This window comes from Pimephales promelas, chromosome 6 (genome assembly GCF_988280905.1).
Source record: "Pimephales promelas chromosome 6, fPimPro1.hap1.1, whole genome shotgun sequence".
Lineage (NCBI taxonomy): Eukaryota > Metazoa > Chordata > Actinopteri > Cypriniformes > Leuciscidae > Pimephales > Pimephales promelas.
Window position 1 is genome coordinate 4,631,567 of NC_142774.1, and position 11,870 is coordinate 4,643,436.

Below are 11,870 nucleotides of genomic sequence, written 5' to 3' on the forward strand. Positions count from 1 at the left end.
TAATCATTTTTGACATTTGCTATCGAATTCTGCGTGGAAATGGTTGCAAAGTAAATCCTGCACCAATTGTTTGTTCCAATGTACATGAAAGGGCTTAAAAATAATGTAAAAAGAAAAATACTCTCAAATTATTTTCTTAGCTAAAACCGTGAATGCGAATGCTGTTGAAATTTAAAAGTGCTGCCAAAGTCGCATAAAATGGTCAAAAAAGTGACCCACATGACCCTTGTGCAATATTTCAAGTCATACAATAGATCTGTGTGGTGAAAAGACTCAAAGTAAGTTGTTATTTGCTGACAATCTTCCTCTCCTGCAGCAATCAGTTCAATGGGTTGAAATTAAGAACCGTCTGATTCAGTGAACGAATCATTCAGGTGAACTCGATCAAATGATTCACCCAAAAGATTAGACTTCAAAAATGATGATTTGCTTCCAAACAGATTTCATTACTTTTATCATGAACCCTCTGAGAAGAGCTAGAACTTGAAACATTTGTGTAAACGACAACATGAGGGTGAGTAAATTAAGCTTTTAGCGAGTAAAATCAGTATTTGCACAGCAACACAACTCTCCCATCTATAACTGAGCAATTAAACATGCATCTAAGAGGCCAATTATGATCTGATGAGCTTAACACACACACCATGTGAGAAGAATGAAAACTACAGAAGATACGGTTAATCAATAACACCTTATAGGGCGTATAAATCAAGATGATCAATTGTATTCCCCTACCTCACAATAACAGAACAATTCATTACAGGACTGATGTTGTTATTGACCGCACGCTAATGCATACACAAATGGAGAATGCTGCTCATTAAAGACTCAAATACACTACAAAATACCGATATGTAGCCGGGCTCTCGAAACAGTCTGCCTGCAGCATGACATTTTCAACATCATCAATTGCAGGGCTTAACTTATTCATGAGGTTAAACAATTACCCAGGCAGACAGACACTCTTTCACACTGAAGGTACAAGTCAGCGGGTAATGAAGTAAATCAGACAGTATTAACCAAGTAAACAGCCAGAGATTCACTGATTCTCTGATGTTTAATATCCAAACGCAGCCCAGTAATGAATTGCCCATCATTGTGGCTGTAAAGTGGCAGATCAATGTGTCAGTGCTGTTTTACCAGACAAATGCACAAGGGCTCTGTGCTATAGCCTATTGAGCCATCTACATAGGCAACATGTTACAGGCATCTTGTGTTTCCACTGCCTCAGGAGAAAGAAATCCCAAAATGCACTGTGGCGAGTTAAAATAAAACATCCATTCAAGGTGATGGACGAGGCATGAGAAATGTTTATTGTGAATATACTGAGAGTGAAATAACTTTACCTTTTCATATCCCAGCTACAAAACACACACATGTTACATTATTGCTCAAAACAAAACAAAAAAATACATTATATGTACACTTTAATATTATAATTATATTTATACTATATTTTTATTACATTATAATTGTCTTAATCTGTTATATATTTTAAAATGTCTATTATTAATTAGATCATATAATGCAATTACATTATTTGTGTATTTGACATAATTGTTAAATTTTTTATATATTTTTCTTAAGTTTCTATTATTAGATCATAATTAAATGTTTTATATTTATAAATTATATATATATCTATATATATATATGAAGAGTTCAGATGCAAAAGCCTCTAAATGCCATTTGAAATTTTCTTCTAAAATGACCATTTTTATCAAGCTTGTATATTTAAGTTCAGTAATTTCACTTAAATGAATATTAATAGGTAATCTTCATTGCCATTTAAGTGAAATTACTGAACTTAAATATACAAGCTTGATAAAAATGATCATTTTAGAAGAAAATTTCAAATGGCACTTAGAGGCTTTTGCATCTGAACTATTCATATATATATATATATATATATATATATATATATATATTAATGTTCAATACACCTAATATAAGGTTAAACTAGTTTTAACCAGTTTCTATTTTTCTATTTTAAAGTTAATAAACTAGCCTAGTCTCCATTGTTGAGTAGAGTATACAAGTGTAGGCAAACACTTTATTTAAAAAATAAATAAATAAATCATGCCAAGGAGAGCATTAAACTCCTGCTCCAAGGAGCTTTAAAGGATTGGAGAGACAGAAAGACGAGGACAAAAGAAGAGAATCAATGGAAGGACATGGTGGGTTAACCTCAACCGCCTGAGCATGGAGGAAATGGAGAGGTTTTGCCAATACTGGAGATGAATTAGAGTCTCCTCTCCGTTCCTGATCCCTGATTCTTTTAGATGAGGAGTCACTCTGAACCACACGTGCTGCAACCATTAGACGCACACGGAGAAGGAAAATATGTTTTCAAAGAGGACAGAATCGATAATGAGAACAGAATAAGAGAAACACTGGGAAGATGAGAGGAGAGGAATGAAACAGAGATGATTCAAGGAGTTTAACCAATCTGCATCTGAATGCACGTTAGGCTATTTCCGAGGAAGTACTCGTTTTGAGGGATTTGTCTTTTCTAAACAACACAAAAGAACAGCTAAAATACCTTTTTACTACAACAAAAAAAAAATCTCTGCATGCACGTTTTTCATCTATTATGTTTATGCAAAGCTTGGCAATCCAGAACAGTGACGTGATCCAGAAATTGACCTTGACTGCCATGTCGGAAAAAACACACACACAAAACAAATTCATAATACACACATAACATGCACGCCATTCATTCAAAGTCATTTGATCATGAAAAAAAGTCTGTTGTCTTCACATTTAATTCCGACTATAAACTCACAACAACAATATATAGCTAAAACAAAATTCTTGGTGCTGTTGATTCAGTAGCGGCGCAGGGGAAAAAACTATTACAAGAATGCAGACATCCAAAAACCATTACCGAATTATAGTCTGGAGATTCAGTTCTAGTATCTTCACCAGCTCTTATTAAGATTCCCAGAGAGACATGGAGATAAATAGAAACAGGAAGAAAGTTATAGGAACCACACTATGTTATACTGCCGGATATCTTTATGGCCCGTCAAGATGCCCATTGGTTATGCATTATGTTTGAACTGGGGACAAAAGAAATGTAATAGAAACACAGGGCAGGCCAGACTGGAACCATGAATCAAGAGTTTGAGATTTAATTTCAGAAAACCAATGCCTGAAGCCTAGGAGTAGATCCATGAGTTTCTCTTGATGCCACAAATCAAGCCAGTATGTGTTTGCCTATGAGTTACTGTGAAGACACTGAACTTTGTAATGCTGCATAATATATTAAATAGACTTACTGTCGCATTATATTACCCTGCATACATATATTTATGAGAACACTTGCACACATGTATGTGTATGTGAAAGGAATTTTTCTTTGTATTGTAAAATCACTGAAATCAGCTGCACAGCACCACAGGGAATCGCTCTAATAAAGTTCAGAGAGGTGATGATGGGTCCCAGTTCTGCATGCTGGAAACATAAAATGAGCTCTCTGCACTAAGTGAAACATCAATATAGGAGTATATCACATAAATAATCCGTTGAGAGGATTTCAACAAATTTACTTGTGAAAATCAGTAGAGAGCTTCAAAAACATATTGGCTACGTTTCAAATGCCTTTTTGCTTGGTGAATTACAACACAAGACAGATGGATATCAATATGAGGGTGTGAAGCCTTAACAAATACAGAGTTATGAAGCCGTTTACCTCGTCCTCCCTTCAGCTATGAGAATTAATCGTTGTGAGATGTAAGAATATGCCCAATTTTACCCAACTAATGTAATGACACATGCTGTAGAACATTTAAATGGCAATTTTAATTTGTCCTTTATATGCTCAATGTTGTTTAATTTCATTACCAACAAAATATTCTTGTGTACCTTATAATCTAATATTATTGTGAACATTACGTTTCTGCAAAAGGCCAGAAACAGCCAAAAGTATTTTCGGTGGCATCAAATCACTGTTTATTATAGAAGCTTGTAAAAAGTTAATTGCTCACAATTCTGCCTTTTTTCTCGCAATTGTGAATTTACATCTCGCAACCTTGACTTTTTTTTTTCAGTATTGCATGATGTAGTCGCAATTGCGAGTTATAAAGTCAGAATTGCATGATGTAGTCGCAATTGCGAGTTTAAAGTCAGAATTGCATGATTTAGTCGTAATTGCTAGTTATAAAGTCAGAATTACATGATGTAGTCGCAATTGCGAGTTATAAAGTCAGAATTACATGATGTAGTCGCAATTGCGAGTTATAAAGTCAGAATTGCATGATGTAGTCGCAATTTCGAGTTTAAAGTCAGAATTGCATGATGTAGTCGCAATTGCGAGTAATAAAGTCAGAATTGCATGATGTAGTCGCAATTGCGAGTTTAAAGTCAGAATTGCATGATTTAGTCGTAATTGCGAGTTATAAAGTCAGAATTACATGATGTAGTCGCAATTGCGAGTTATAAAGTCAGAATTACATGATGTAGTCGCAATTGCGAGTTATAAAGTCAGAATTGCATGATGTAGTCGCAATTGCGAGTTTAAAGTCAGAATTGCATGATGTAGTCGCAATTGCAAGTTTAAAGTCAGAATTGCATGATGTAGTCGCAATTGCGAGATATAAAGTCAGAATTGCATGATGTAGGCGCAATTGCGAGTTATAAAGTCAGAATTGCATGATGTAGTCGCAATTGCAAGTTTAAAGTCAGAATTGCATGATGTAGTCGCAATTGCAAGTTTAAAGTCAGAATTGCATGATGTAGTCGCAATTGCGAGTTTAATGTCAGAATTGCATGATGTAGTCGCAATTGCGAGTTTAAAGTCAGAATTGCATGATGTAGTCGCAATTGCGAGTTTAATGTCAGAATTGCATGATGTAGTCGCAATTGCGAGTTATAAAGTCAGAATTGCATGATGTAGTCGCAATTGCGAGTTATAAAGTCAGAATTACATGATGTAGTCGCAATTGCAAGTTTAAAGTCAGAATTGCATGATGTAGTCGCAATTGCAAGTTTAAAGTCAGAATTGCATGATGTAGTCGCAATTGCGAGTTTAATGTCAGAATTGCATGATGTAGTCGCAATTGCGAGTTTAAAGTCAGAATTGCATGATGTAGGCGCAATTGCAAGTTTAAAGTCAGAATTGCATGATGTAGGCGCAATTGCGAGTTATAAAGTCAGATTTGTGCGATAAAGTCGCAATTGCGAGTTATAAAGTCAGAATTGTGCGATAAAGTCGCAATTGCGAGTTATAAAGTCAGAATTGCATGATGTAGTCGCAATTGCGAGTTTAATGTCAGAATTGCATGATGTAGTCGCAATTGCAAGTTTAAAGTCAGAATTGCATGATGTAGTCGCAATTGCAAGTTTAAAGTCAGAATTACATGATGTAGGCGCAATTGCAAGTTTAAAGTCAGAATTGCATGATGTAGGCGCAATTGCGAGTTATAAAGTCAGATTTGTGTGACAAAGTCGCAATTGTGTGTTGTAAAGATAAAGTAGCAATTGCGAGTTATAAAGTCAGAATTGTGCGATAAAGTCGCAATTGCGAGTTATAAAGTCAGAATTGCATGACATGAAGTCGCAATTGTGTGTTGTAGATAACTTATGATACTTTATGTAGGTAGAGATCTAAAACCTCTTAACAGAGTACCAAAGTACAGTCTTAAAAATAAAGGCGTTTTTCTGGCATTGATGGTTCCATTAAGAACCTTTAACATCCCTTTCCATTCCACAAAAATGTTCTTTATAGTTCAAAAATATTCTTTAGATTTTTTTAAAATGTTCTTCACTCTAAACTAAAACTAAAATGTTTTCTTTTAAGAACTGAAAGGTTCTTTGGGGCACAAATAATGATCCTTTTCTTTACTTCTAAGAGTGTATAGGAACATTTGGTTAGTGGAGCAAAGAAACACATTTATTTTCATCAAAAACAAGTGACTGACCCTCCTTCATTCAGAAGGGGAGTGACAAAGCAGTACGAAAATGAGAGTAAACGAGAAAGAAAGAGCACCGTGGAAATGTTATAGGTAGGTGCCAGAGAAAGAGCAAAGCTTTCATGTCCACACCTAAAAGATTTAGAAATATTTCGGAAAAATGGTTAATTGGCCCGCGATTACAGGACCACTTGAAAGGATGAGCAGCCATCCAAAAAAAAGGAAGGATGGAAGCAAGGCATGGATTCACTCAAAGAGAATCTTTTCTTTTGAAATGACTATCAGTATACTAAGAGATGTGGATAATTGGTGCAGTGAATGCTTTTTAAAAGCTTGATGGTTTGCTCTAAACAGCTCAAACCATTGCTTTCCAGAAACCCCAACTGACCCAGACAAGCCATCGGTTCCATTAAAGAGACTCAAAAACTGGTCATTACTTATAAATATGAATAAATCACAGACGGGACGCAGTGCTTTCCAAACAATATAAAATCCACTCCATTTTAAAAAGGATTCAGCCTTGAAGATAAGAATAAAAACTCTGAAGGGGACAGCAATTGTGTGTAGCATTTCTACATATTATGAATTATTACAGTAAGCATGAATCAAACCCACTTAAAATATATTCACCTTAAGCAAGAAAGGTTTTTCTTAGGCAATATTGCAAAACGTATGAAAACACACAGAAAGAAATTGCTTAAACAGGCTAAAATATATCGTCTTATATTCAAAAGTTTAATAAGTTAATGCATTTGTGTCTCCGAAAATCTATAACTATCAATGAAAACATGTATGGTGCTCCAAAACTTCACTGTGCATCTAAATCTTATGGTTTATAAATGCTCATGGTTTTGCATGCTAAAGTGGAGCAAACGTGTTGTTGGCTAGTCCTGGAGATTTGTTATGATGGTAAGAGAAATAAAGAAGCGCTATTGGAAGCACTCAGCGTTTCATCACACCGCCATCTCCTGTGGCATTTCAACGTTGCCTCATTAAATCACAACACAGAACTATATTAATGACCTGCCACGGCCGCTAACATTTATTTCATGTGAATTCGTTCAAATCCTGGGAATTTTTACAAATGGCACCCACGACCACAGGCCCGTTTTTCCTCCCTTCATTGGATTTAAGTCCCTGCGCTTCAGCGTCACACAGAGAAAGAAGAAAAATGGCTATATTTATGGTTTTTAGGAACGTTGTTCTCACAGGCACATTGTTCAAGGCATTAAGAAATATCCTGGGAAATGTGAGGGTAGACACTGAAGATTCATCTTTGTGGAGAGTAAATCCTTACAATGAACACAGTGCTAACTGTGTGTGTATGTATATATATATATATATATATATATATATATATATACATATATATAAAATCGGTCTACTTTTATTATTCTCTATATATAGCCTAGTCTATTTAAATTTAGAATATTTATAAGAAATAAAGTACCAGTTGAACTACATTAATTGTATGGAAATATTTGTGGGAAATCGTTTCAAATTAAGAAACAATAGGCTATATTAATCCCTGGTCTGCACAGTGGCATATTTGTCATGAGTGTTGAGTGTTGTAAAACTCCCACATCAAGCGGTTTCTTCTTCAGGCGGTAAAGCAGCCTCCCTTTTCTCTCACTGTATTTACGAGGTCACACATTACTTGGTTTTGTGAATAGCAAATTGTTCAGCGTCAACACATTTTTGATGGGAGGGACCGGGTGTAACAACAGTTCAGAGAAGCCATTTTCCCAGAGCCGATAGTAAAAGATGGGACAAGATAACTCAGCTTTATATCACTTTCCTATTTCCAAAGACAAACATGATCATGAAAGAGGACTTGGCTGTGGAAGATTAACAGTAAGAATGAAGCTACTGTAACGACCTGCTCCAATTGTATTTCAGATTTAACATTTTCTGACATATCCCCTTGGTTTCACAGACTTAAAGGAGTAGTTCACTTTTAAAAAAACTTTTGCTGATAATTTACTCACCCCCATGTCATCCAAGATCTCAATGTCTTTCTTTCTTCAGGCGAAAAGAAATTCAGGTTTTTGATGAAAACATTCCAGGATTTTCTCCATATAATGGACTTCATTGGGATCCAAACGGTTCAAGGTCCAAAAATGAGCGTTTCAGTGCAGCTTCAAAGGGCTTTAAAGAGCAACATGCAGGTTGGATAGCCCTATAGTGCACGTTGATGATAAAACAACTAGATTTTCTGAACCGGAGTAATGTTTTGCCATTAACGATATTTTGAGAAAAATTGTGATAAAATAACTCAATCGGAAGTGACGTTCGGTGAGGGAGTCTGGTCAAATTCAAGATCAGCTTACAATGGATGCGAATGAAGATGTTCGTTGACGAACATGCCTATGATGGCCCACGGGCCTATAAAATTATGAGCCTCATAGCCAAGATAGAAGTCCGGGAGATTATATAGGAACAATGGGCAGGTTGATTACCTGAACGTGCTCCTCCCGAGCTTTGTTACATAAAACTTCATCAAATTGCAAGTCATACACTAGTGATAAAAAAACATGTTGTATAATGTTTTATTAACAAAGTTCGGGAGGAGCACGTTCAGATAATTAACATGGGTGGAGAGCCCTCAGCAATCAATAAGAGGTGTTCAGAATTCAGATTCAGCAGTCTCACCTCAATCCATTGATAGTTATGCAGCATCCTTCCGCCACCCCTTCTCCACCCTTCTAGTCCAAACCGTTTACATACGGGGGGAGTACTCTGGGTTTGGCCGAAGTAATCCCCTGGACAGCACGCCAAATGCGCATTAAACTTTACTCCCTCATGCAAGTATGAATCGTTAATAATAAGCTACAGTGATCGATGGACTAACGCTAACGCATGAGACATGAGAAAATCTAGCAAAGAAGCGAATGAAATGACAAAGGAAACAGCAAACAGGTGTGAGAGCAGTTACAAATATTTCTTTTTTTTTTCTCTGTGCTTCCTTAAAAAAAAAAAAAGAAAAACATTATCGTGCACCAAGTAGCTTAGCACATAACTTACGCGCTTAAATTTCTGCCTGTTCAAGGAGTGCTGAAATCACCATTAAAGTCATTTTGGCTTAATACATTTGGCATAAAGTTAAATATTTGTCATACCTGACCAGAAGACGTTCAGATGTCACATTAGACAATGAAGTTGTAGGTTGTGTTTGAATAATTACGTATCTTATTTAGCTGAGGTAAAGTCACGTATCCTTGCTTGATGAAGATTGAGACGGCCCAACGTCAGTTGAAATTTAAAAGGCTGATTTTCGCGCTTCAGGCAATGGTTGTCAAGACACCCTAAGGGCACAACCAGAGCCGTTACAATGGCCCTGAACGGTGGTTCTATGTCAACGCTGTAACAACCGCCACGGCCACACAATGGCTGCGTCCGAAACCGCATACTTCCCTACTATATAGTAGGGAAAAAGCAGTAGGCGAGTGAATAAGTATGTCCGAATCCTTAGTATCCAAAAAGAGTAGGCGAGAATTACCAGAGTGACGTACTAATTATCGCGAGATTCGGGCATACGTATACTTATAGTACGTCCGAATATTCCTACTTTCGTACTATATAGTAGGGGAAAACAGTATTTGAAAGGAGTAGTATGTCCGAAACCTCAGTACTCATAAAAGAGTAGGCGAGAAGTTCCCGGATGATCTCCTGCTTTCGCCAAGATTTTTGAGTGTTCATCCGATGGATACTCTTCTATCCCAGGAGGCCACGGGAGAGCATTCGTCATTATCAACATCGCGGAGATCAGCGAAGCAGGGGGTTTTCAAATGTGAGTAAACACGGTTCCTTGTGTTTAAATCGTATGTGTTAAACTACTATAGAGTAAACGTTTTAACTGTTGAAGGTCTAAAGGACTTAGACAGTATAGTATAGTTGTGATTTTGCTGTAAACACATGTTTTATTAGTTAGTTAAACAGGGGAGCTCCAGTAACTAGGCTAACGTTACACGTAAGTTTCTAAAATGGATTTACACAACCATATAACGTTACATCTTAAACACGCTTATTTAAAATGTATATTTACATCTGAAATGAAAATATTGTTTAAGTATTGCAGATGAGCACATCCCAACATGAAAAATACATCTGAGTGATGTCACGTTATGTGTGCTATTATGAAGGATAATTCACTGTTGTCAACACTACTTACATTAGACAAATGTGCTGTAAATACGGTAAATAAACAAATCTATAAAGTAACTAAATATGTTATATTTAATTTGTCCCTTATTAGTGTTGATATATTAAGGAACATTTAAGTTGGATTAAAAGTGAGTTAACACATCAACCTCAGCATGTAAATTCAGTGTTGAGCTCGTAATGTGAATCTTGTCTGTATGTTACAGGGACAGAAGAACACGCGTGTGTTTATCCGGTGGAGAGAGGCTCATGATGCTGAATGCTGTCATCAAAGGCTTTGGGTGAGTATACTACAGAAATGGATATCAAAATCTATTCAATCTTAATTTGTAGTTTATTTGAATTATTGTAAATTCAAGTAGAGACATTACAACACTTTTCTGATTCTTGATTTCTGTGCATTTGCTGCATAGCTTTTGTGGTGGAGCAGGACCTGCAAGGAAAGATGATGGCAGCATTTGTTTTAGGGATTTTACTCAAATATAAAGTAAGGTTATTTTTAATAGATAAATCAAATGACATTGTGTTAAAATGACTGCTTTTGTATAATGTTTGTGCATTTTTGTAGGATCTGAAATGTCTGCAGACTGGTGTGAGCACTGAGGATGAGGAGCCCAGAGGTGCATCCTGGAAGTGGTGCCATGGATGAGTCCCTCCATCTCTCCACCTGCCCTTATGAGTTCCTCCATCTCTCCACCTGCCTTTACAAGACCCTCGATCTCTCCACCTGCCCTTATTGCCTCAGATTGTGAAGCGCAGCACAACAACAAGCTCTGGGAAGAAGGCACAGTCCCCTCTGGTGAATTCATCAGAATAAAGCTGCAGACTGGGAACCGCTGTGTTGAGTCGGCATGATGTGGTGTTCAGCGGCTGTAAATACATGCTTGTAGTTTGAATAAAGCTTTGTTTCATGTGTTGTTGACTTGTATAATGTATAATTCATTTTTATTATTGTTGTCAGTATATAAAATTTAATTATTTAATTAATGTATCCATTAATTCATCGATTGACTGATAATTGAGATGTTTCACTGCATTTATGAATATAAATGTATTCATGCATAACTGTCATATGACAAAATAAATTACATTTTGCTTGTTATATTAAATTATATTTTTAGTATATAAAAAAGTTATATAATTAAGTATTGGTCAGCATTTAATATTATTATTTTGTTTAAGTTTTGGGGTGGGCTAACAATGCAATTCATTCTGAGGTAATATTAATTTTTAAGGAGTGATACTTACATTTTTCGAGTATAAAATCAACAGTTTTCTCCAAAAGAGATCTTCGAGCAGCTGCCCGTCTCCTTTGTGCAGACATTACAAACGCAGAGGAAAACTGTTCTAGGTTGTGCTGTCGAGTCACTGATGGTATGAAGTGTTAGTACACCTGTCACTCATAATTTAAACTTATAAACGTATTACATACAAGATCATGGAAAGATACCATAATAGTCATAATGACAAAACAGAAAACATAAAGATCATTGGTTTGTTTACATCATAATACAGGAAAAAGGAACAATAACAAGGCTAAATATCTTTAAATAGTTCTTCATAATACATTAAAAATGTTGTTGTTTTGTTGTTATAGGTCTGAGGGATGAAACGAGGTAAATTCATCAAGAAAAGGAGGAAAACTTAAAGGAGAAACGTTTTGGGTATAAAATAAAGAAATTAACAACATATATTCAAGAGGTGACGATTTGGGGGTTTCTTAATAAAAAAAAATATCAGCTGTTTCTTCAACAATACCACAACAAAATGAGAAAGTTTCATCAATGTCAAGATATT

General features: G+C 35.9%; 1 long non-coding RNA gene across 1 annotated transcript; it reads left to right on the forward strand.

Annotated features, from left to right (window-relative positions):
* The first annotated feature begins 9,305 nt into the window (after positions 1 to 9,305).
* On the forward strand, positions 9,306 to 11,004 carry LOC148978474 (uncharacterized). The gene is made up of 4 exons (XR_016168797.1): positions 9,306 to 9,702; positions 10,286 to 10,354; positions 10,487 to 10,560; positions 10,642 to 11,004. It is a non-coding gene; the product is annotated as an uncharacterized LOC148978474 (long non-coding RNA).
* Positions 11,005 to 11,870: the final 866 nt, after the last annotated feature.